The 25756-nt window shown below is 41.6% G+C and overlaps 1 long non-coding RNA gene across 3 annotated transcripts in view; it reads right to left on the bottom strand.

Annotated features, from left to right (window-relative positions):
* Window positions 1-25756, bottom strand: part of LOC142829819 (uncharacterized) — a 195494-nt gene that overhangs the window by 47080 nt on the left and 122658 nt on the right. For all 3 annotated transcript variants that reach the window (XR_016349852.1, XR_016349851.1, XR_016349850.1), the window contains 2 exons: window positions 4862-5031; window positions 2820-2951 (listed from right to left, as the gene is read on the bottom strand). This is a non-coding gene — a long non-coding RNA (uncharacterized LOC142829819). The remainder of the gene's footprint in view (window positions 1-2819; window positions 2952-4861; window positions 5032-25756) is intronic.

The raw sequence follows: 25756 nt of genomic DNA, 5'->3' as shown, positions 1-25756 counted from the left end.
CTAATAATCGGACTTTCTTCGGGCAAGGGGCAGCTACAGTCAATGTTAAAAGGCTAGGAATTTTTGTTGTTAGGAATTTTTAAGAATTCACTCCATGTAGTGTTGAAATTATTGTGTTGCTTCAGATAGACTCACCACCTACAGAAGCCTGGAAAGTTTCTAAGGAACTAGCATCAGGATGTCCTGTTTCTTAAATGCAGAAATGCAAACACTATTTGCACAGCAGCGATCTCTTGGCTTCCAAGCTTAATTTAATTTGAAAGAGAATTCTGCCAACACCTGAAAGTTATTGGTTACTAGTACTGCTGTTCTTTATTAAAAACAAACAAAAAAAATCAAATAACTGGTTCCCAAGTTCCTGGCAGTCATATTAAAGAGGCCCAATGGATTGAGATTGCTAAAGTATGGGGCTGATCCTGTTCCCCTGGAAGGCAATATATAAATATACACACCTATACAAAGGAAAAAACTTTAGTCAAAAAGTTAGAGGCAACAGCTACAGTCCTTTACAGCACCCTGAGCGCACCCTTTTTCAGGCTTGCATTGCTGAGGGAGGGGGGCTTCAAACAAGGGGATGAAACAGAAACATGAAGGGGTGGGCCCCCTGAAAACACGCCAACATGTGTTCCTGTAATAGGCAGCCTGATGTTTTGAGGCACTTGATGTTTGGTGTCTTGCTTCCCTGGTCTCCTATCGCACCTTCAAGAGGACTCAGACCTTCACTTTCTACCAGCTCCCAGCCCAGCACCCTGTATGAAGTAGCACTGTTAGACTCTCTGCTGGAAAGATCCGAAGTCCATTGTCTCTGTTTCTTCAGTTTGGGTTATGCGATGACACTACTGGACTAGTGCTCACTTGTGGACTTTTTGCTGCATCTTGCCGCTGCCTCAGATCCCTCTGGGCAGAGCAGATTTAAGATTGGAGGTGTCTAACCCAGGGCTGGGGATCCTACAGCCCATGTACCAGATCGGGCCCAATCCTTCATTTCACCTAGCACACGGCAAGTCTTTGTGCCACAGTCTAGATTTCCTGAGCCTGTCCTTGTGGCCCCTTAGTGCAGAAGCCATCCAGGAAGTTCCATGCACTGCCCCAAATCGCAGCAACAGCTCTGTAATTCCCATTGGCCAAGAACTGCAGTCAGCAGGAGATGCGGGGGTGGGTATCTGCAGGCATGGATAGCGCACACCATTCAGAGTCACCTGTTCCCTCCACCTAGGGGTCAGACATGCTAGCCACTTCAGGGAGCAGCATGAAGTCATGGTAGGAAGGGAGCCTGTTTTAGCCATGATGTGCCACTGACTGGTAACCGCTGAAGCTTGTCCGGAGCCGCCTGACCCCCAACCTCCTGCCCCACCTTGGAACCTCCTCCTGCATCCTAACCCTCTCCCAGATCCTGCAACCCCATCCCAATCCTTTTGCCCCAGCCGTGAGCCCGCTCCCACACTTCAAACCCCTTGGCTCCAGCCCAAATCCCCCTCTCTACACCCAAACCCCCTCATCCCAGCACCAACTCCAAAACTTCACACCTCCCCCCCACCCCATCAGAGTGGGGGCAAAAGATCTATCTGGCTTCAAGATTAAACTAGATGGGTTTATGAAGGGGATGGTTTGATGAGATAACATGATCTTGGTAACTAATTGACCATTCGTTATCAGTGGGAATAGGTCAATGGAGGGATGATAGGAGTTACTATAGAGAACTTTCTGGGTGTCTGGCTGATGAGTCTTGCCCACATGCTCAGGGTTTAGCTGATCGCCATATTTGGGGTCGGGAAGGAATTTTCCTCCAGGGTAGATTGGCAGAGGCCCTGGAGGTTTTTCGCCTTCCTCTGTAGCATGGGGCACAGATCACAGCTAGAGGATTCTCTGCATCTTGGGGTCTTCAAAGTATTTGAAGGCTTCAATATCTGAGATATAGGTGAGAGGATTATTCTGGGAGGGGTGGGTGAGATTCTGTGGCCTGCACTGTGCAGGGGGTCAGACTAGATGATCATAATGGTCCCTTCTGACCTTAAAGTCTATGAGTCTTAACCCTTTTGACTCCCCAATCCCCTGCCCCATCTTGGAACTCCTTTGCACACCCTATCTCCTTCCCAGACCCTAACTCCATGTCCTAGCCCTGAGCTCCCTCCCACACTCAATTTCCCTCCTGGAGTCTGAATCCTAGATCTGCTCCCACCCCGCAACCTCCTGCTGCAGCACAGAATCCCCTCCCATGTATTTATTTAAATATTTTTGCCCCACATTCCTATTTAAAATACTCAACTGAGTCAGGTTTTCTCCTTTTGTTCACAGTGGGGTGGGGTTAGCTGGGGCTCATAGGGATTCTTTAAACCTTTTCATGCTGGTGGAAAGTTTCTGAGACTCACCACTATTCCCTTCTCCCTAGTTCTCTTGAAAGACATGAAACATTACTTTAGGAAGTGGCTAGGGTTGCTACATACATAACACAAACCCACAAAAGGAAGGAAATGAAATATTAAGCTTCCTTGATTATTCATACATTCTACTCCTCCACCCAGAGGCGCACACCTTAGAATCACCACAACTACCATTCTCTTCTCCAGATCACAACCTCAAACTTGGCATACCTGATCCGTTGTATACCTGACTATTTTCCCCCTATACCAAACTATTACAAAACAGTTGATTGTGTTGGGAGCGTAATTTGGTAAACATATGTTTGCAGAAGGCTAGGCAGCTCCACAATCAGCTGTTTTGGGTCAAATTCATTGGTTTGTAGGCTGACACTTCCTGATGCATTTGCTTTCTTGTAAATTTAAGATTGTCTCAAAGTTGACACCATTTGTCACACTCACCTGCAGAAATTGCCTCCTCTTGCAAGTGTTCTCAGTGTTGTGCTTTTGGAAGGAGGAAGGGGGAAACTACAGATCAGACAGTTTAACTTCTGTGCCATGGAAGATAATGGAGTAAGTAATTAAGGAATTCATCTGCAAACACATGGAAGATAAGAAGGTGATAGGTAACAGCCAGCATGGATTTGTAAAGAACAAATCATATCAAACCAATCTGATAGCTTTCTTTGATAGGATAATGAATCTTGTGGATAAGGGAGAAGAAGTGGACGTGGTATACCTACACTTTAATAAGGCATTTGATATGGTCTCGCATGATATTCTTATCAATAAACTAGGCAAATGTAACTTAAATGGGACTACTATAAGGTGGGTGCATAACTGGCTGAATAACCTCTCTCAGAGTTGTTATTAATGGTTCACAATCCTGCTGGAAGGGCATAACAAGTGGGGTTCTGCAGGAGTCTGTTTTGTGACCGGTTCTGTTCAATATCTTTATCAAAGATTTTGATATTGGCATAGAGAGTACTCTTATTAAGTTTGCAGATGATACAAAGCTGGGAGAGGCTGCAACTGCTTTGGAGGATAGGGTCAAAACTGAAAATGATCTGGACAAATTGGAGAAACGGTCTGAGGTAAATAGGATGAAGTTTAATAAGGACAAATGCGAAGTGCTTCACTTAGGAAGGAACAATCAGTCTCACACATGCAGAATGGGAAGCAACTGTCTAGGAAGGAGTACAGCAGAAAGGGATCTAGGGGTCACAGTGGACCGCAAGCAAAATATGAGTCAACAGTGTGACACTGTTGCAAAAAAAAAAAAAAAAAAAAAAAAAAAAAAAAGCAAGCAAACATGATTCTGGGATGCATTAACAGGCGTGTTGTGAGCTAGGCATGAGAAGTTATTCTTCCACTCTACTCTGCACTGATAAAGCCTCAATTGGAATATTGTGTCCAGTTCTGGGCTCCGCATTTCAAGAAAGACGTGGAGAAATTGGGGAAGGTCCAGAGAAAAATGACAAGAATGATTAAAGGTCTAGAGAACATGACTTATGAAGGAAGACAGAAAGAATTGGGCTTGTTTAGTTTGGAAAGGATAAGACAGAGAGGGGACATGATAGCAGTTTTCATGTATCTAAAAGGGTGTCACAAGGAGGAGGGAGAAAAATTGTTCTACTTGGTCTCTGAGGATAGGACAAGAAGCAATGGGCTTAAACTGCAGCAAGGGAGTTTTAGGTTGGACATTAGAAAACAATTCCTAACTGTGAGGGTGGTTAAACACTGGAATAAGTTGCCTAGTGTAGGAATTTAATGGAGGGGCCACGGAGGAAGCAATTCTACAATTACCAAAGGCACAGAGCAGCTGCAAAATTGCTCCATAGAACCTATTTGAGTCAGTGACTAAAGTGCATCTCCATAGACCAATCAAATCTGCCACAGAGTGGCAGCAGTGAGGCACAGAACTGGAAGCTCCAGACACCAGCTGGCCCTGATGTTCCTCAGTACACCCCTGCTATGTCCCAGTCTACCTACTGATTAATATTCCATTCAGAGACCCTGTGAGGATGGACCCCATAGCAAGGAGCACTTCCCCCAAGTACCCTCTTCATCCAGTGCCTCAGAAATGCCTAATTTTTACAGCTAGCAAGACTGCTCTCAGTGCGATATTGCCCCCTAATGCCCTTGGTGTGAATGCTGGAGGGACAGCATGTGCTCATTTCTATAAGGATCAATATCAAACAAATTACTGCTAACATCTCACTTACAAACCACACTTTTTTGGGGGAGGGGGGAAGGTAATTATCAAAACGTACAACCTTTTGCCTCTGCCTCCCATTAATTTCAATGGGAACAGAGGGTTTGAAACCTCAACTGACATTTAATATCTTATTTCTTTATTTTTAATTTCTATTGGTTCATTTGTTCCTCACCCAAAAAGAGCTATTTGCAAACCAGAGGCTCTTCCCCTTCCCTCCCTGATTTAAATCCCCTCTGTCTACAGCAGAGCCACCATTCTTCTAGCCAGGAGGATGGGTTGTGATTACCTTTGCAATCCATCTGCGCTGCTCCTTAATTGGCTGGTAAGATTGTTTTTGAGTGATGTGAGGAGCTCTTTCCTCTTCAGGGGCTGATTCTGCTACCTCCACAGAGATCTCAGCACCTGCCAGCCAGCAAAGACTGGAGCCAGCATTGGTCATCATCAAATACACATCTTCTGCATAGTTAAACACAACATTTAACAGAATTCACAGGGAACAGTGTATGGCAGCCACATAAATATAACATTAATTCACTGGTTTTATCACCATTATGCTTAGTACAAGGCATGAGTCAGTAGTTGGAATAAAGTGTTCTTGTCCTTCTGCATTAATTATAGTTGATAATAAATAGCCATTAGATACTGCCACCTACCCAGGGGTGTCAACAAGAAATTAAAAATTAGGGCATATGGAGAAAACAGCAGCTCTAGTGATGAAGTTGTGATGCTGGGAGACCAGATGTCAGCTCATGCCAAATCTCCTAGGTACACTGAACACTGACAAATACATAGCTGGAAACCAATCTGGCTAATCTGGGTATTAGCATTGTTAAAATAAATGTTAAATTGATAAAAATGCATTTAGACTTGATGAAACGCTTGTAGGATGCTACATGTACTGATCTTGCTTATAAGATCTGTAGGCCATTGTGTGAAGTTATGTTTAGTCTTTGTCAAGTTACACAGTTGTACAGCTTTACAATGGAAACAGGAAAGAAACATTAATTGATATGTGAAGTGCTAATCCTGCCCACAAAAAGGCCCACTGAATCCAAATAAGCAATTGTGAAATATCAAAAAGACAAAGACTCTGTTGATTGCCCCCTCACATACACTTCCATGAAGAGGAGACAGGTGTCAACACTTAGTCTACCGGTTTGAACTCTAAGGGAAGGGAATAAAAATCCCTGACCAAAAGAAACAAGCTTACTATGCTGCTTGAGGTTTGGAGAGGGCAATATTTTTAAGCATAAGCAAGCAATCTCCAAGCTGTTGGCTTGGGTTAGCCCTAAAGGACACACAGTGTTTGTATATTGCAATAGCATAATGGTACCTTTCAGGACTCAAGACTGGAGCTTCTTCTGTATGTGTATGTTTACATGCTTCAACCTCATAAATCACAGAATATTAGAAATGGAAGGAACCTTGAGAGGTCATTGAGCCCTGTATATTGCACTCAAGGCAGGGCCAAGCACCATCTAGACCAGGGGTGGGCAAAAAAATCTGTCAGTGGGCTGGATCTGGTCAGCCTACCTCTTTGATCCGGCCCATATAGCAGTTCCCGGCCCCACCCCCTAACTTGTTGTCTTGGAGGTGAGGCTACAGCGAGACCTTTCAACTACTTCTATTTAAAGGGTTTGCACCTTGACTGTGGCTGCACCTTCCCCAATGGCAGCCATGGGGAAGGCGTGAGCCCTTTAAATAGAAGCAGTTAAAAGGACTCTCACATCCTGGCTCCTAGGCAACACACTAGGAACGAGGTAGGGAGCAGTGAGTCCTTTAAATAGCAGGAGTTGAAAGGGCTTTCAGCTCCTGCCCCTCCTAACGTGATGCCTGAGAGTGCAGGGGAGGCACGAACCCTTTCAGCTCCTGCTATTTAAAGACCTCTCCCCTTCCACCCGAAGCCCTGCCCCTTCTGGGGCAGCCCACAACCACTTCAAAATTTTTTGAAGTGGCCTCCCTTCAAAAATTATTGCCCACCCCATCTACACCATCCCCAATAGCTGTTTGTCTAGCCTGATCTTAATCTCCAATGATGGAGATGCCACAACCTCCCTAGGCAATTATTTCAGTGTCTATTCACCTTGACAATTAGGAAGTTTTGCCTAATGTCCAACCTAAACCTGCTATCAGTCTTCTCCTTTCCAGACAAAAGGGTTCTTTCAATCTTCCTCATAAATCAGATTTTCTATACCTTTAATAATGTTTGTTACTCTTCTCTGGAGCTTCTCCGATTTGGCTACATCTTTCTGAAATGTGGCACCCAGAACGAGACAGAGTATTCCAGTTGAGGCCTAATCAGCACAAAGTTCTCATGTCTTGCTTATTACACTCCCATTAATACATCCCAGAATGATGTTTGGGTTTTTGTTGTTGTTGTTGTTGGGGTTTTTTAAATTTTTATTTTGCAAATAACTCATTCTTACTTAATACAGCTTTAGTTAATTTATTACAGGATTTACTAAGTGTTGTCTTTAGTAAAGGTGAGTCTACACTGCACCTTTATATAGAAGCTGTGGTGCTTCTATATAATCCAACAATCCTTCCAGGGGTTGGGGTGCGGAGCAGAACTGGTGTTCCCACTTTCCAGGGCAATGAATATTACACATTTCTTTTTTCCCCTTAATTTTGTTTAAGAGCTCTGAAGAATTGCTTCAGAATTCCTAAAAAAAAGACCTATGTGTAATGCCTGCAAATCTGTGGATATCTGCTCTGTATCTGCAACTCATTTTTGCAGATATGTATGCAGATACAAATCTTTTATCTAGAACCCTGCAAATTTGTGGATATCGCCTTAATACTCATAGGCATTCACAGATGTCTATGAGGATATTTGCAGCTCATTTTTGCAGATACAGATACAGATACACATTTTGTATCTGGGCAGGGATCTACCTGTGTGCCATTTAAGCTCCTTTCTGAAGGGTTAAGGGACACATGAGTCTTGTCTGTGGACCCTCCATATAAGTGAGAGCTTCACCCTAAGAAAATGGAATCTGAATGCTGGAGTTGGGGGCGGGCGGGAGTGTATTGCTGTAGTCTGTTCACTCAATTTTAAAATAATTCTGTAGAATTGTAAGAGTCTGGCCAAAAGAAAATTAAGAAAATTAATTATGTTTTCTTTTTTAACCAAAGAACTTAATGTCTTCACAGATGAGGTTTTCAGACATGAAAATATAGGGTTGTAGCAGGCTGTCTTGAAAGATGAACCTAATCTAAATTAAAAAGTGGCATCTAGCACTAAAAGAAATATTTACTGGACATAGCCTTGCCAGCTAAGATATAGAATGATATAGATATTCTCATTACTACAGTCACTGGTAAAACTTATGGCCCCAATCCTGTAAAGACTTAAATATATTTAATTTTACAAAATATGCTTGCGGTCTGTGGGACTAGTCATGCAGTATAAAGATAAGCACGTAGACAGTTATTTGCGGAATAAAAGCAAGGCAGTATCTCTAGGTGAATCATTATAGTCCATCATTAGGAGGCAGCTGTTAAGGAAATAAAAAGAAAGGTCAAAAGAAAGCTTCCCCTCCCCCCGCATTCTATGGAATTTAATTCTATGGAAATTAAAAAAAATCTATGTTGTTAAAATGATGATTACTTTATTGTGAACTATTTCTCTTTTTATTCCCCTTCCAGTTTTCTAGGTATTTTCCCTACACCAACAGTTACAGTGTCTGGAGTTGGTGAATGTATTTAATTTATAAAGATATAGCATGATATATCTAACAAACAAACAAAAATCATGTAAAACAATAGCATAACTCTACTGAGAGATCCTGGTGGAATGGTGAACCATGAGAGTAAACCACCTACCAAGCCACCACAATCCCTTTTGCAGTATGCTACAATATTCATAGAAAAATCCCAACTGTTCTGTCTTCTCACTACACTGCCTGGCCCTGGCCTGTAGCTCCTGGGGGGAAATGGGGCTCCACTGCTCAGTTTGTGGCTCCTGGGTGGGGTTATTCAGCCCACACCCAGTGGTGCTCCCACTGGGAGGATGGGGAAGGGTTTTGTAGCTGGCGGGGCTCACTTTTACCCAGGGCTGGTGGCAGCATTTGGAGATGCCTGACCCCAGCTGGCCACACTCTTCTTGGTGCAGCCCCCTCCCTTTGGTCACTCTGCAGGATAATTCCCCAGTTTGCTGCCCACAGTGGTCATTGCAGAGCATAACTGTCCCTGCTCTCAGATCTCTCCGTCACGTTACTGGATTTTAAAGGGAGAAGCAAGATCATTGCTGCACCCATGGAGGCGAGGGGGGAGGTGTTTGCCCCAAAAGTCTGTACAAAGGGGGCCATGTGAGGTGTCAAATGAAAGTTTATGTTTGACTGACTCTATATATGCTATTCATGTACTTGTGTGATATCTCTATGTGGAGTTATAAATATGTGCTCTGTGCTTATACTGGAAGATTCTCTGTCTGAACAATGGGCAAAGCCAGTGACTATGATAATTAGCAAGGCTCCAGGGACAATGGCTCTCTAGGGGCCAAATACACACCTGAGGAACGTGTCTGGGACATGCAAACCAACCAGTATCTGATGACTGCTGACATGGGACACAGGAATAGGTCACTGGGCCATGTGACCTGCTCTGACCAAGAAGATGCCAAGAGAGGCCATGTGGCAATAAAGGCCATGTGGCAATCTCCATCTTGCCTTCAATTTTGCTACTGATTCCAGATGCAGCCTTACAAGGAACAGCGAGCTGGGAAGACTCATGGGCCCATCCTGACATAGGATGTACACCAGAGACTTTTAAGATAGCAGTTTATAACATCTGTGCTAAGAGCCTGTATCACGAACTTAGTGATTCGATGCATGTAATGTATTTTCTTTAACAACCTTACTCTCAACTTTTTCTTTCTTTTGTTAATAAACCTTTAGATTTTAGATTCTAAAGGATTGGCCCAGCATTCTCTTGTGGGTAAGATCTAGAGTGTAAATTGATTGGGAACTCTGGCTGGTTCTTTGGGGCTGGAAAGACCCACTCAGGGTAGGTGAGATTGGGTTCTAAAACCCCTCACCTGTGTGCAGGCCCGGGGCTGATTGTGGCACAGGGAGAGCTGGGATGTCAGAGGGGTTTTGCTCAGTGTGACTGGTTTGTGGCCTATTTGGGGACAGTCTCCAGTCAGGGGCTGTAAGGAGCCCTGAGTTTGAGCAATTCGCCCTGAGCAGACGCCCTCTGCGGTGCCCAGACCCGGCCTGGTCTGTCACACTCCCTGTCCATGTTATGGAAAACAATCCCATTCACAGATGGATGGACTCACAGATGGACAGACACACAAACACTTAAAAATAAATGTAATAACTTTATTTTTTCTAATTTATATATATTAGAAAAAATAATCTGTCTGAGTGTCTTTTTATTCAAGAATTCCTAAATGGAAACAGCTAGGCACACAAAATTTGGTATGCAGCTTCCTCTTAACCTAACTTCAAGAAAGTTCAGGGTTTGGTTGTGCAAAGGCAATGGGAAGTGATAGGAACAGGACCATTTTCCATAACATGGAAAGGGTGGGGGCTAAGAGAGGAGAGATACAATACTGAGAGTGGCCACTGGGGCCAGCTGCACCATTAAGGCAGTGGCCAGAAGAAGGGATATGTAGGCCCCTGCCAGCTGGATGGGGTGGGGAGAGAAAAGGCCCTATAGATGAGACCACCTGCAATAAGCCCCTCCTCATCCCCCTACCCTCACTCTCATACCTCCCATTAGCCCAGCCTCTTACCCTGCTCTGACTCCTGTACCACCACCCGCCCTGAAAGACCCAGGGAACAACGGGTAACTGTGCGCATGTATCCCGGTGTTGTCAATGCCAGCGAATATATACATATATTCGGTTACTGTGATTTTTCACTTCTAAAAGCGATCAGCTAGATAAAGGTGGATAGACAAAAATTACTCACTTCCTCTCCATTTCTTAGCGTCTGATTTAGGCCGTCTTGTAAGCAAATGCATCATTTTAATCAAGTGAGTATTTCTGTTCATTTCAATGGAACCTAAGTATCAGTTTATAATTAAGCACACATGTAAGTGTTTAACTTTGAATAAGCATGGACGTAAGCATCTTCTTACATTCTTTAATGCTTTGTGCAATTAGAGCCTTACTTCTGACACAGCACACTTGGCAAGTGAAGTAACATGGAAAAACAACTTAATTTTACACTCACAAATATAGGCGTTACAGCATGCATTGAAAGACTGATATACAATACTTTTAAAAGGCTAGAATGAAGAGTCAGGAGAGAAAGTGCTGAGCACCCTACCTCTGAAAAACCAAGCCTATAGAGTGTTTTAAGTTGCAAACTCAAAATTTTTCAAAATGTAGGGTAACGCATGTACTCATAATATTTGTGAAGTAGGTTTTTAAATATTTGATCAACTTAAATAGTTTCCATCTGATGGCAGTTTGTAGACCACTTCCAAGCAAGAGTTACCTAAAAAAAATGCCACCATTTTAGAAAGAGCTGGGGACTCAGATCAAGATAAAATAAATGGTCTCGGACCTGGAGATTTTGCATACACAAGAGTAGGTCCTTAGGGTAAGAATTTGCTTGCAATACTTTTTTTTAAACTGAGTTAGAACTTGCTATGCTTTTTCTTTTCATTTTAACTTGGTAACTTACTTTGATCTGTTGGTTTTCACTTGCAACCTCTTAAATCCTATTGTTTGTACTTAATAAAAACACTGTTACTTACTATCAGGCCCAAATAATTGTTACCTGAGGGGAACTACCAGTGTGCATCTCTCTTTTTCACTGATAAAGAGGGCAAACATCCTCATGATCTTTCTTTGAGTAAAACTTTTACACAGAGAAAGACAGATTTTTTGGGGGGTTGATTCCTTTAGAGGGTTGGTTTCCTGGGTGCTGTGCCCTAGAATGGCATCATCCCAGAGCTGAAGTGGTTTAGTATGTGCATTGTTTTTCAGGGGGACAGTAACCCCGATTCTGTGCCTTGTCTGGGGAAGGCTAGAGAATCTGGCCCAGCAGGATACAGTGCTAGGGAGTCCCAGAGAATGAGAAGTCGGTTGTCAGTGGCATAATCAGCACACTAGGAAACAATCCAAAGAGGTCTTCTGTAACTGCACCCCATCACAGTAATAAATGAGAGATTTGCAGAAACATAATACCCTCTACTATAAGTAAGGAGAAATCAAATAAAAATATACTATAAGCAAAACAATATGGTTTATTTTACATGCCTGTTTGGTCCTCCAGTTTCTCATAAGAACTTAAAATAGCAAACTCTCTGAAATATTGGTCATTGTATGACTTCATGGGGCTGTTCTTTTCAGTTTTTGAAAAGAAAAAGACATGGCAGCAAGTCAGTAGCTATAAAGGATACTTCTATAATGCAACTCTTTAAATTAAAAACTCTCTATTCTAATAGCTATATTGGAAAGAGTGAACAAGTACATCCTTATTTGAATTTACACAGTTTTAAAAAGAGTAAGGAGAGTGGGATATTGCATGAGAAACACAGGGAATAAACAATTCCCCTTTATAGTCACTGAATGTTACAAAAAAACGTATAGCAGATCCTATGTAATTGCCTTTATCTGTCTGTAAATAAGATTGATCTTATAGATATTGTCTCAAAGTGACACACATCAGAAATACGTGCTGATTGTCTTAGGATGAGACAAGTGTTCCCGGTAAGCTGGGTGCTGGTACAGCTGCTCAGGAGAGATTCCATTGCCACTCAGCTGATTAGCAGAGCGCTCACAGATTTGTCTTTATGCTGGTAGTGCACATTTGCACATGCCTCAGAGCACATAAAAGTGTATTCTGAACAAGAATGTAAAAGAATATAGGGAACATTGGATGAGACAGGATTTCATAGAAGTATAGAACTGGAAGGGACCTCAAGAGGTCACAGATCCAATCCCTTGAATTCATGGCAGAATCAAGCACCCTCTAGACCCTCTAGGTGTTTGTCTAACCTGCTCTCAAAACTCTCCAACAATGGAGATTCCACAACCCCCCTAGGAAATTCTTCTAGAGCTTATCCACTCTGAGAGGTAGTTTTTCCTATTATCCAACTTAAACCTCCTTTGATGCAATTTAAGCCTATTGCTTCTTGTCCTATCCTCAAAAGTTAAGAATCATGTTCTCCCTCCTTCTTGTAATAACATTTTAGATATTTGAAAGCTGTGATCATGTCCCCTCTCAGTCTTCTCTTTCCCAGGCAAAACAAACCCAATTCTTTTAATCTTCTCTCATGGATCATGTTTTCTAGACCTTTTAATCATTTTTGCTGCTCTTCTCTGAACTGTTTCCCTATCTGTCCACACCTTTCCTGAAATGTGGCATCCAAAACTGGACACAATACTTCAGCTGAATCCAATGGAGTATTCTGTCTTTTAAACCAAATGTATCCATTAAAGAGGCACAGACAACTTCAAATATAATCACATTTTAAAAGTGAGCTAAAAATGGATTTAAAATGTTCCTTTAATTTTCCAATCACTTTTCCAGGGTGTCCCCCCCCCCCCCCCCGGTGTTTTTCTCTCCCCCGTTGCTTTGTGCAAAACTCATACAAAAGGGAAAGCATTATTTGAAAATCATTATTAGTTGTGTCTTTTGTTCTTTCAGAACAAAACAACATGAAGAAGTCACATGGGCTCAGTTGGGTTCCAAATAGCCATATTTACTAATTATATACAATCACACAAGGCCTAGATACATACGTACTGCTGTTCTGTCAGGTTTTTTTGAGCTTCTAAAACACGGAATGCAGTGGGCACCACTAGAAGGTTTACAGACTACTGAAATGGCTATTCTTAAACATACACAGGAAAAACAAGTGGACAACATACAGAATGTTGTCAAATGAACAAAGCAAACTGAAAAAAAATATTTTTCTCCAATGTCTTTCAATGATTTTAGGGATTATTTGCAAGATTAGTAAATACAAACAGTAGTTTGGAGGTGACAGTAACATTCATCTCTCATGCCCGGTATGTCATCATTAAAAGTCGCAAAATAACAATAGCATCATTAATTCCTACAGGAAAAAGGAGTATATGCTTTGGCTACAAGGAAGTTCTTGACACTGTTGGAGGGGAGACAAGTACAAACTTGCTAAAGCTCATACAGACTAAATTTTCAGAGGTGCTGAGTATGTATGATTCCTGTTAAAAATCAATGGGAGTTATGGGTTCTCAACACCTCTAACGATCAGATCCAAAGTCTCTCTCAACATTATAAATTGCCAAAAGAAAGAATCACACACATACACACCATTCACTAGAATGATGAGTGCATTCAGCCTTACATGAAGAATTTGACTGCTTAGGTGATCACACGTGTACTAGTGTATTATACGTATAAAAGAAACAAGCCCAAACACTTCACTTTGAGATATACAGGCAGTCCCCGGGTTACGTACAAGATAGGGACTGGAGGTTTGTTCTTAAGTTGAATTTGTATGTAAGTCAGAACTGGTACATAATGTAGGGGAAATTCTAGCCAAACATTTCTCCAGAGCTCAGTTTTATTCTCCCACACCTCACTTCCCTCAGTCCTTTATTCTCAAGCTGAGGTGTCTGCTGAGAAAAGCTGCTCTGCATCTCCTTGGTTTGCTGCGGGGGGGCGCTAGCTTCGCGTCTCCCTGGTCTACTGGGGGGAAGCAGCTAGTGCGGGGTTGCCTCACCCCGTTTGTAAGTAGGGATCCGATGTAAGTCGGATCCATGTAACCTGGGGACTGCCTGTAGTGTGAAGTAAAGCCAAGTTGCAGGAAACAATCAGAATTAGTCAGCATAGAGGTCACCCCAAGAGGGAAGTCAGTTTTCTGGGGTGTTTCTTCTCTGCATATGCCTGCATTTTTAAATTGTGAAATTTCACCAAAAGAAAATTCAACTACTTTGCCATGTACAAGACATCATATTACGTGTATAGAGAAATGCTCACCTACAGTACTATGAGTAGTATAGTTGTACCTAGAAGCTTCGGTCATGGCTAGATGTCGTACAAAGAGATGTCATACCCCTTTGTACTAGATGCTATACAAACAGAATAAAGACAGATAGTCTCTGCCCCAACAATCTTACAGTTCATAGTATAATGAATGCATCAATTGTGTATGCAATTAGGGTATATGTTGACATCATCAAATTTAGAAACACTTAAAAGCACCAAAACTCATAATAAAAACTGTCTATGTCATATATAGCTCAGAAAATACTGACCATTTCTATATGGAATCTAATAATGTATTGACGGTGAACATTCTTTTCCCACTTCATTCTTATTCCAGCAGTTCCAAGGGTTTGCCCTTCACTTCAATGATCTCTCTGACCTGGGCTCTTCCTTTTATTCTGAGGATCATCCATATCTGCCTCTGCTAGAACTCTTATCTTGACAAACCCTGCTCCTTCAGCCTAACCCTTTAGCCCACCAACTGGAGTTTCCTGTTTTCCACCACTTCTTACAGCAATCTCTGCCTTATCTCCCTGCTGGTTTCACTCTCAGTTCCATCTGTTCATTTGACATTTATGAACTTCATCAAGCATTTGTTTTCAAACCCATACACATGTAAAAACCTTCCATTATACTTGTGCTTGCTTGATTCTCCCATTTATCAATGTAATGATAACTGTGCTGAGTACCATAAGTTTGGTTCTGAATTAGTCTTCCTTCCTTTCATAGAGCCCTGCCGTGCTTTCAAAGCCGCACAGTTAATGGATAATGCTGTTTTGTTTTCTCCGGTTAACAGATATTCTCCAGACACATGAACTTCTCATGGAAATAAAACTCCTCATCCTGCCCTCATGTACTTTCCCAGCAATAAAATGTGTTTCTTTGTCTTAATATAATCACTACATTTTGTCACATATCCTCTGAGTTTCATATATTTAGTGTCTGATTTACGCCATGTTGGACAAAAACCCTCTCAAGGGCAGATTTTGTTCTCTCTGAACTCAATGGGAAAAAAATCACCGCTATCTTTCTTCCCCCTCAGAGGGTCCTTAACCAAACCTGCAATATAATACATGGGTTCGGTTCAAGGAATCTGGAAAAGTTTCAGGAAAGAGGGTTAGTTCAAGTAAAGTAATTCAGTCTTCTCTCTCTCCGCTCTCATCTGCTTTGTTCCCATCTTAAAATGTCCTTGTTTCTCAACCAGTCTTAGCTGAAATAAAGAGTCACATAAATAAAAGCAGGAAGGAGACATTGCAAACTTAAATGTACTCCTACTTTTGCTTCAATAACTGAGGGATTTCAGTTCAGTTTAGCTGAACACCCTTCATTCCATCCTTGCAGGATACTCAGAGATGTGCTAGAACCTAAAATGCCATCTTAAAAAGTAGAAAGTAAAACCCTGATTTTGCCACATGCAGACCCAGATTAAGGTGTAAATTGTGTGGCTCAACAAATGAAAACACTTTCAATATCATCACTCGCTCTTTGGGGGGAGGTTGGAATTCTAGATGCAAACTCTACAAATCAGCCCCATCTCTTGATATTCAGAGAAAAAGCCTATTTAGCCATTCTAGTTACAGTAGCTCTCAGTGCTAGAAAGTTTTACTTGATATTCAGTCTAAATTTTCATTTTCTTTATTGCATCTCATTACTCCTAGTAATATACTCTAGCAGCAACCAAAAAATTCTTTTTCTCCCTTCAAACGTCTATAGACACTTACATTCCCCACTGCTACTAACTCAGTTAGCTGTTTAGGGTCTCTAATATTTCCTATGTCTCCTTTTTTCCCCTTTGATTTCTCAACAAGTATTGTAATTATCAAAATCTTACTACTGAAAATGATTTTGCCTGGAAAAAATGTTTACTAATTTCTGCCACTTTGCAGCTTACTATAAAAAATGATCAAGACAAAACAGACATTTCAGAACTGCAATAAAAATCAGGTGGTTGTCAAATTGTCAAACTGAAGCAGACTGATGTTGCCAGCAGATTTTACTATGTTTGCATAAAATACAGTCACATTTTATTAAAGGGAAGAAGCCATAAAATAGTAGCCATTAATTAAAGTATCCCTGTAATAAAAAAAATAAGGCAAAGAACTAAATAAAGCTAAAAAAGGCCATAGCTTTGTACTCAGTACCTCATTAGCAACATGTGATTAATTAGTGACACCTGAGTGAATAGTGTATCCATCCTAATGTTCACTTTTGACTCACCAGGGCATAAAATAGGGCAACAGTGTACGCTTGAGTGGTTAAAAGGCAAAAACTTGTGCTGACTGTTAAAGACTATGTACTCATCCTATTAAACAAAGCCCTGAGGTTTCAAGGGTCACTGCCTAAAACCAGCACCTCTTCCTTTATTAGAATCTACGGCTTTTTTTAAAGACACTTTGCTATATACTTGATTATATTTTAGCTGTATTTTAACTATTTCATGATTGCTAATCTTAAAACCCTTTAATGTCTCTTAATCTCTTTCTCTCCCCTACCAAACAGAATAAATGGATTGAGACAGCAAATGAAGGGAAAAAAACCCCACACATGCAATGTATGCCTGAACTAACTTCCCCAAATTTCCCTCTTTCCCACTCTGCTGCCTTATTGTAAGCTCCTGGATATGCCTCTAGATGTCTGAAGTACAGGCAGACCCCGGGTTACGTACAAGATAGGGACTGTAGGTTTGTTCTTAAGTTGAATCTGTATGTAAGTCGGAACTGGCGTCAGCCGCTGCTGAAACTGATCAGTTTCAACCGTGGCTGAATCTGGACGCCAGTTCTGACTTACATACAGATTCAACTTAAGAAATCCAGGTGTCCCCAAGTCAGCTGCTGCTGAAACTGATCAGCGGCTGATTCCAGGAAGCCTGGGGCAGAGCAACTCTGCCTCGGGCTTCCTGTAGTCAGCCGCTGGTCAGTTTCAGCAGCAGCTGACTTGGGGACGCCTGGGGCAGAGCAGCTGGGGTGCTGCCCGGTTGGTCCGGAGCGGCGCTGCGGGACCAACCCGGCAGCCCCCAGCTGCTCTACCCCAGGGGTAGGCAAGAAAAGCCTGGTCTGCTGGGGGGGGGGGCAGTGGCTGCACCCCCCCCCCCCCAGCAGACCAGGGGGACAGGAGCAAAGCCTTGGAGCACGCCCGCTGCGGGCGTGCTCCAAGGCTTTGCTCCCTGTCTCCCTGCAGACCAGGGAGACGGGGAGCAAAGCCGCTGAGCAAGCCTGCAGCGGGACAGCCGGGGCGCGCTTGGGCTGTCCCCCTGCGGGCGTGCACAGCGGCTTTGCTCTCTGTCTCCCTGGGCTGTAGGGAGATGGGGAGCAAAGCCTTGGAGCACTCCCGCAGCGGGACAGTCCAAGCGCGCCCGGGCTGTCCCGCTGCTGGCGTGCTCCGCGGCTTTGCTCCTGTCCCCCTGGTCTGCGGGGGGGGGGGGGGGAGTCCAGCAAAGCCGCTGGACCCCCCCAGCAGCCTAGGGACACCAGAGCAAAGCCGCCGCCTGGGCGGCTTTGCTCGTTTGCCCGGAAGCAAAGCCGCTCAGGCGGCGGCTTTGCTCGGGTGTCCCTGGTCTGCTGTGGGGGGGTCCAGTGGCTTTGCTGGACCCTCCCAGCAGACCAGGGAGACCAGGAGCAGCTTTTCTCCCCCGGAGGACACGGGTGACGACCCGCCGCCCGTGAGCTCCGGGGCGAGAAAAGCCCCGTTCGTAAGTGCGGATCCGACATAAGTCGGATCCGCGTAAGTCGGGGACTGCCTGTAGTCAAAAGCCCAAATCAGAGTTTTCTAGAGGATTGTATAGCAGTATTTTCAAGACACCTATCACTACAAAGAAGTAGTGATCGAACAAAAGGGACTGTAATAATGAATCACAACTATTCATTAAGGCAGGGCACTAACAATCTTAGCAGAGCTCTGTTAGAGCTCTACTTAGCACTTGAACACACATGAGGACTCTGGCTACAAACTCCCTAACATATAACAATGCAAACTTGACATTAGGTTTGAGCACACTATCCAGCTTGGGTGTCTCTACACAGCACCCTAAACTCGAAATAAGATACACAATTTGCACTACGCAAATTGCATCTCTTATTTTGATTGTATTTCGAAATAGCTTATTTCCAAATCTGGCATGTCTACACAGCACCAAATTTCAAAATAATGTGCTATTTAGACACATCCCTTAACCCTTTCGAAATAACGGGTGCATTTAAAAGACATGGGGCAGCTATTTTGGTATACTGCGGGTATCCCAAAATAGCCCCACTGTCTAGATGTGCCTTTTTGGATTAGGAACTCCCATGTGCCGTTTGTTGTACACCATCTGTACTGTGCCAGCATACACCAAACAAACAAAAAAATCCACACACATTTTGGGACTCACAGGTGAGGCAAGTGACAATAGCTGCTTCCCTGTGAGCAGACACGTAATTAGAGGCATGGGACTGCCTGTGGATTTGCACAGCGAGCAACACAGTATGATACCGCAGTGCAACTGCCATAAAGTACAGAATCTATATTGTACTCAGGGATATATTCATAATCACTGGCAGCTAAGAAAACAGCCAAATGTACCTCTCTCTCTCGCTTTCAACATCTTGCTTATATATGGTAAAAATGACATGATTTCACTATGATTCAGTCTCTCTCTCAACCTTCACTGCTGACAGCAGATATAGAATAATAGTTTTAAAATAAATCTCAGATACCCCAGAACATTTGAATGGGTATGAAGCCACCTAATTTTAGGGTACTTTCTCCTTATCATAAAAGGTGTGCCCTCCTGCAGTGCTGGCAAGAGGAAGAATTTTATTTCTTGGCTCCCAATTGCTTGACTTGGCTCAGGGTTACAAAAAAATCTCTCTCACAGTCTGTGCTGATGCCACTGACTATTCTTATACTGCTGACGGAGAGAGTATCTGGAGTGTGAACTGATCTGTATTCAGCTCATTGGTCTTGGCCTAGGCAGACAGCAGGTACAGGAATCTTCACTCTTAGCATTTGTCTCTCTCCCATCTGCCTGGGAACAGAGAGCTAATCTGAAAATACATCTGCAGCAGCCCTACTCATCCATTTGAGATGACATTGGTGGCGAGTATCATAGGCAGGGGGAGACTGTGCCGCCCCAAACAACCGACCTGGCTCTACCCATGCTCCAGCTGCAGCCCAGGCCCCCTTCTGATGTTCCCAATGTGGGTGTGTCCGGCTAGCTGGCCCAACTCCCTTAGGGAGTCAGGGTGGCTGGTGCTGAGGCCTTGTTGCCTGCCCGTTGCCCACACTGGGAGATCAAGTGGGGACACATAAAAGAGGAGGTGGGAAGAGGGAATCAAAACTGGCTTTACCAAACAAACGAACAAGCAATTAACCTACAAAAGGACAGCAAAACAAAGAGCAACCTAAGACAGTGGTTCTCAACCAGGGGCCCAGGGCTCCCTGGGGAAGCACGTTTCAGGGGATTTGCCAAGCAGGGCCAGCATTAGATTCACTGGGGCCCTTGGCAGAAAGCTGAAGCCACAGCATAGGTAGTGGAAGCAAGGGCCCTGACCCCATTACCTGCAGCTAAAGCCAAAACCTGAGTAACTTAGCATCGCAGGGCCCCTTGCGGCACTGGGACCTGCGCAATTGCTCTGCTTGCTATCCCCTAACACTGGCTTGGGCTTTTATATGCAGAAAAACAGTTATGGCACATGTGGGCCATGGAATTTTTTTTAGGGAGAAATAGGGGTGGGAGAGGAATCTCAAAAAAAAAGAAGGTTTCGATGCCTTACGTGTGCAGTCCTTGTCACTTCTGGCATTATGTACCAATCTGCCTCCTTAAGTGCCAACATACCTTTAAAAATCTAAATGCCTAATTGCTCATTTCACCTAGGCCTTGTCTACCTAGAAATTAAAAACGGAAAAAAATAACTAACATACAATCAATTTAGTTATGTCAGTGCAGTCTATGTACTGACCCCCTATTGCACACTAAGAGTAGCCAACTTCAACATAGTTTAAGGAGATAAAAAAAAAATCAACTTCAGTTATAGCAAAAGAGGCCACTCTTACATGGAAATGAGTATCTATGCACAAGCTTTCACCACATTAACCGAAGGTGTGAATTACAAAAGAGCTTGCTATTTCACTTCCAGTTATGATATCAAAGAGTTTGAGCATCCATATATCAGACTTAGATTGCCTCTTGAAGAGCTGTATTTGAATACTGAGACCACAATTTACTCTAGTGTGAAATAAATGCTGACTGAATTGCCAGGAGACTGTTCATTTTTAACTTCCAGATTTTAAAATTGGTTCCTATAATGAGAGTTACTGGCATTAATTCATACTTTTCCATTCTGGATCTCATTTACCTCTGTAATGTTCCTTTAGTTTTGCCTACACTATTTAAAATCAGGGATGGCTAATTTTGCTTCATTTTTTAATTAACTATATATTATATTTGAAAAAATACATAAAACATATCTATACATCTGTGTTTGACAGGAACAATGTGATTCTGCCTCTTAGTCACAAATAATACTGTTATATGAACATCATACAGCCTGGATCCTAACATTCTGTTTGTCTTCTGATGAACATTTGCAGTCTCACCAGTGATCAAAACTGCACACAGCAGTATACCCAGTGAGGACTCACTCAGTGCCCTCTCCTGATGCCAAAACCACTTCTACGCCATACCTCTAGGATTATATCCAATGTTCTGCCTTGCATTTTCTTTAACTGCTGCCAGTGCTGGCAATTGACAAGCTTTGGAAACTGAAGGCCTCTGTTTTGCCACAGACCAATTATAAGCACAGGCAGGAGTGCAGGTTTCCTTAAGATGCTCAGCCAATGTGTCTCAACCTTCCATTTGGTAGGACCACCTCTGGTGGTGGGAGTGTTTTTCCCCTTTACTCAGACCATTCAGTTCTTTTGAGCTCTCTGATGGGATACCTCCAAGGTGAAGTTAGTTAATGCCAATTATGGTGGTATTACACCTGATAAGACTTGGAGTTCAGCCACCAACATACTCCAAGTTCTGATTTGATTCATTCTGCTCAAACCAGAATTATGTTTATCTGTGGTCTAAAATCAAAACAAAACTGAACATTCAGTTCCTACTCTACCTTAGTTTCCTCCTCCTTCTTTGACAACAAGCCATTATCCCATGGTCCTATTTCAGAGCCCAACAAGTATTAATCTGTTCAGGCACTTTTTCCACCCCTAGTTAATTTGCAAAGGTCCCAGAATCTCACTTTATTCGGATACATTAGTAGGAATGGTTTGTCAGTCTTCAGCTTGACAATGCTAATAAGCCTCCTGATCACTGGGAAGGTCGAGTCAGACCATATTTTATCTTATCCTGTTTGAAATATGTGCCATTAAATTAAATTAAATAAATATTGCTTATGTCAGTAATACAAGACTTTAATGGCACTCTTAACTAATACTGAAGTATAATTGAACATCAGTGGAAGCACTTACAGAATCCACATTACTATGAAGTAAATTCATAATGTGACACTGAATTCCTCAGCCAGACTCCTCCTTCCATTTATTTTTCCTATCTGAATAAGAACCACCAGTTTTTTGTCATTTTTCTTGCTTTTCATTTCTGTGTGTGCTGTCAAAATTAATTGAAAAGCATATTTAGGCCACTTTCCATCACCACTCCTGACATCTTAAACTCTTGGTTTAAAGGAATTAGGCTATCAAGATTCATGCCTATTTTCCTCTGTTGGATACCATTGAAAGTGATACACAACCTATTAAAACCAGTTAGAATTCCCACGGTTACCTAGCTACATTTTAGCAAGTTATATTTGTATGCGTGTGTCCCAATCTCTCTGATCACAGCATATAGCAAGCCACTAAAACCAAACCCTGTGAGAAACCGTGTCAAAGGACTGCTATGAATGAAAAAAGGAAGTCTGTGAAGGCTGGCTGAACATGTTGTCCTCCTGATGAACATTGGTTTTTTTTCCCCTCTGAATTACCATAGTCTAACCTTTTGACCCCTCATTTATAGGAGTTGTAGTAGTTCAAATTATTGCCCATTTTCACAAATGCTCCTATAGACAGTGACACAATGTGATCCAATAGGGACTAATTGAAGAATCGTGATTAAAACACAGTCCTGGAAGCTATACATAACCTGACTTCCACAAATTCTTATTTGTGAAATAAAGTTTCTCAGACCATAAGGCTTCTAATATTTTTTCCAAGGAATGAGACCATATTAAAATCTTAAATTAGTCCCTTAAGCTTAAGAATAATTCACTTACAGACATTATTTTATTTTTGTGCCTGATGCCAGCATAGCACAAAGTACTTTTGCAGCAATTTTCCTTTGGAGTTTATTTTTTTAAACTTCTTTGAGGTTTCCTTTGAGGTTTATATAGAATGTGTGTGGGAACTGCAACTGTTATATCTATCATATTTAATCATTCTTTTTTACAATGTTATGCACGCACTGCAAACAAAGAAGGTATTGATGCCAACAATTGCTGTCTGCAAAGTATAAGAGGTTTATTATTATTATTTTACCTGTGAAATATATGTTAAAGAATTTATTCATTGTTACAAAATTGCAGTACAATTTGCGTTTATAAGGAGACACACTGTTTTGTATCAAATAATGCTGGGTGAGTTTTATAAAAGGATACTGAACAGTTCTTTCATATTATCCTTTCCAACATATATCAAAACACAAGATGGGTCTTTGTTATCAGTAGTTTGTATTTTTCAAATATATATAGTAGAGTCCTGTTCTTTCTTTTCTAGTGTCTGAGACTGGATGTTTATATCATATTAAATCATTTCCAATCTATTAATATACCATATTGATCTACAATTCATCTGATTGTTGAGATGACATTAATGGTTTCCATTAGTCCATTTTCTAATTTCCACATATTCTGATGATCATAAATCTTTACTTCATCCATTTACAAGAAGCAGCAAGTTCAAGCAGGATTGGCTGTGCTGCAAATGATGGAGAATTCTAGAAGAAAAATAAGATTTTAGAATAAGGAAGAAGAGCACAAACTTCTTTATCTTGGGCAGACCTTGCAGAAGATAAGTATTAATCTAAACAAAAGATGCTGGATATGGTGTGTATTTGGAAATAGTAGGCCATTGTTAGGGAGCCCAGGTATCAGTTTGCCACAGAAAAATGTGGCATTTTTGTTTTTAATAGAGAATCTTTAGTTTTTACATTTTATAATAAAAATGTATGCAGTAGAATACTGAGCCTCCATTGCTCAGGCTCTCCATATTAACCATACCACCAACTACCTGGTGGGGCCTAGGGATGGTCAACTTGCTACAATCTGGTGGCTTAGAGAGTCAGATTATGGAGGCTTGGATAAACAGGATTACACAGTATATCAATAAAATATGTTCAACTGATACTTTTTTATATTACAGCTAGGGAAACTAAAATTCAGCCTTTCATTTTAATTAGCAGAAAAATTTGGATTTTTATTTGTGTTCTGATTTTTTTTAAAATAGAAAACTAGGGGGTCACCAAATGAAATGAATGGGTAGCAGGTTTGAAACAAACAAAAAGGACGTTTTTCTCCATGCAATGCACAGTCAACCTGTGGAACACCTTGCGAGAGGGTGTTGTGAAGACTAGGATTTTAACAGAGTGCAAAAAAGAGCTAGATAAATTCATGGAGGTTAGGTCCATCAATGGCTATTAGCCAGGATGGGTAGGAATGGTGACCTTAATCTCTGTTTGTCTGGAAATTGATGACAGGAGTGGGATCGCGAGATGATAACCTGTTATGTTCATTCCCCCTTTTGGCAGACAGGATACTGGGCTAGATGAACCTTTGGTCTGACCCAGTAATGCCATTCTTATGTTTTAAAGCTAAGATTCCTGGCCATCAGAAATCTTGTGAAGTCAATGGGAATGTTGTCTGATTAAGGAGTATGGAACAGGATTCATTTTGCATTTGCACCCCAAACTTGTCAATATATCTATATGTTTTTGCATTTGCATCCTCTTGGAGTAATATTTTTCTGGTTTAGCTAATGTTGTTATATAACAGAAACACGTTCGTAACTCCAGTGTTTGTGGAAAAGGGTTTGAGTAGAGATTTTAGACAGAGATTTTATGTGAACTAAATATTCGGAAAAGGTAGCAATTTCACTGGCTTGAAAGAAGGCCTTTATTTATCCACCAACATGATACAAAACAGCAGCAGCAAAGTTTTCGTGCCTCAAACCTGCTCCAGATCCGGTCAATCTCTGCCTTTTTCAGTTAACACCGTTTGAAAGGTGTTAAATTAGTGCCTAATTATGTAGTGAGTTTTTGTGCTCTATATTTCCTTATATTACTTTAGTTAAATAAATCAGGAGGAATTCATTGAAGTCAATGAGGTTGCAATGGCGTACAAACCAGTGAGAGTGAGATTGGAATCATGCCTGGTGGATATTGCTATATGAGTATTCTGTACATTTACCAATTGTAAATCACCTAACATTGTGTGCAATGCACAGTTCATACAGGGTTATGCAGCACTCTAAAAATGTAAAGAATCATTATGATGCTAGCAGGAAAATATTCTTGATTTACACGTAGCAATTACTAGCCTTCATGCATCACATTTCTCCACTGAAGACTATGGGAAAATACTAGATATGAATGTACTGTTACCTTAGTGCATGTCTATATTACTAATTTTTTTAAAACCCATGTTTTACCATAGTTTATAGGTTTGTTCTAATCTATATTTGATAGACAAAAGCCATCAACGCTTCATTTAGTTCAACAACAAGAAAACTGTAGTAGTAATAAATATGAATTAAAGTGACTGAAATGGCTAAAGGTAACAACAGTACAGATATCACTTCTCCTTTAGCTACAGACAGCAATAAAAATTCAAAGTTAGTTTTATTGGCAAGAATTCAAGCAGTCTCTAAACACAGGTTCGCTGGTCAGCATCTTCCTGAATCACACGTACAAAGAGCATCTGCCTAATTTTGAACCCATTCTGACATCACAGATTTGAAAGCTGGACTTCAAGTAGAACATTATTGGGTTTACCCATTATTATCTTCTATTGGGAGACACATTGGAAAAAAAGAGAAGCTTTTTCAAGTTTTAACAGGGATGAAAAATAGAGTAAAAAATGAGTAGAGTGAAAACAAAGGCTAATGAAAAAACGTGTTATAAAGTATCCACTATACATAGGACAAAAAGTTGAGTCAGGTTTGATTTTCGAGTATTATTTTATCCATAATATGCACATAGCATTTCATCTACAGACTTCTTA

Source organism: Pelodiscus sinensis, chromosome 6 (genome assembly GCF_052426305.1).
Source record: "Pelodiscus sinensis isolate ZL-2025 chromosome 6, ASM5242630v1, whole genome shotgun sequence".
Taxonomy (NCBI): Eukaryota; Metazoa; Chordata; order Testudines; family Trionychidae; genus Pelodiscus; species Pelodiscus sinensis.
This window is presented reverse-complemented; position numbering and strand designations above follow the sequence as displayed.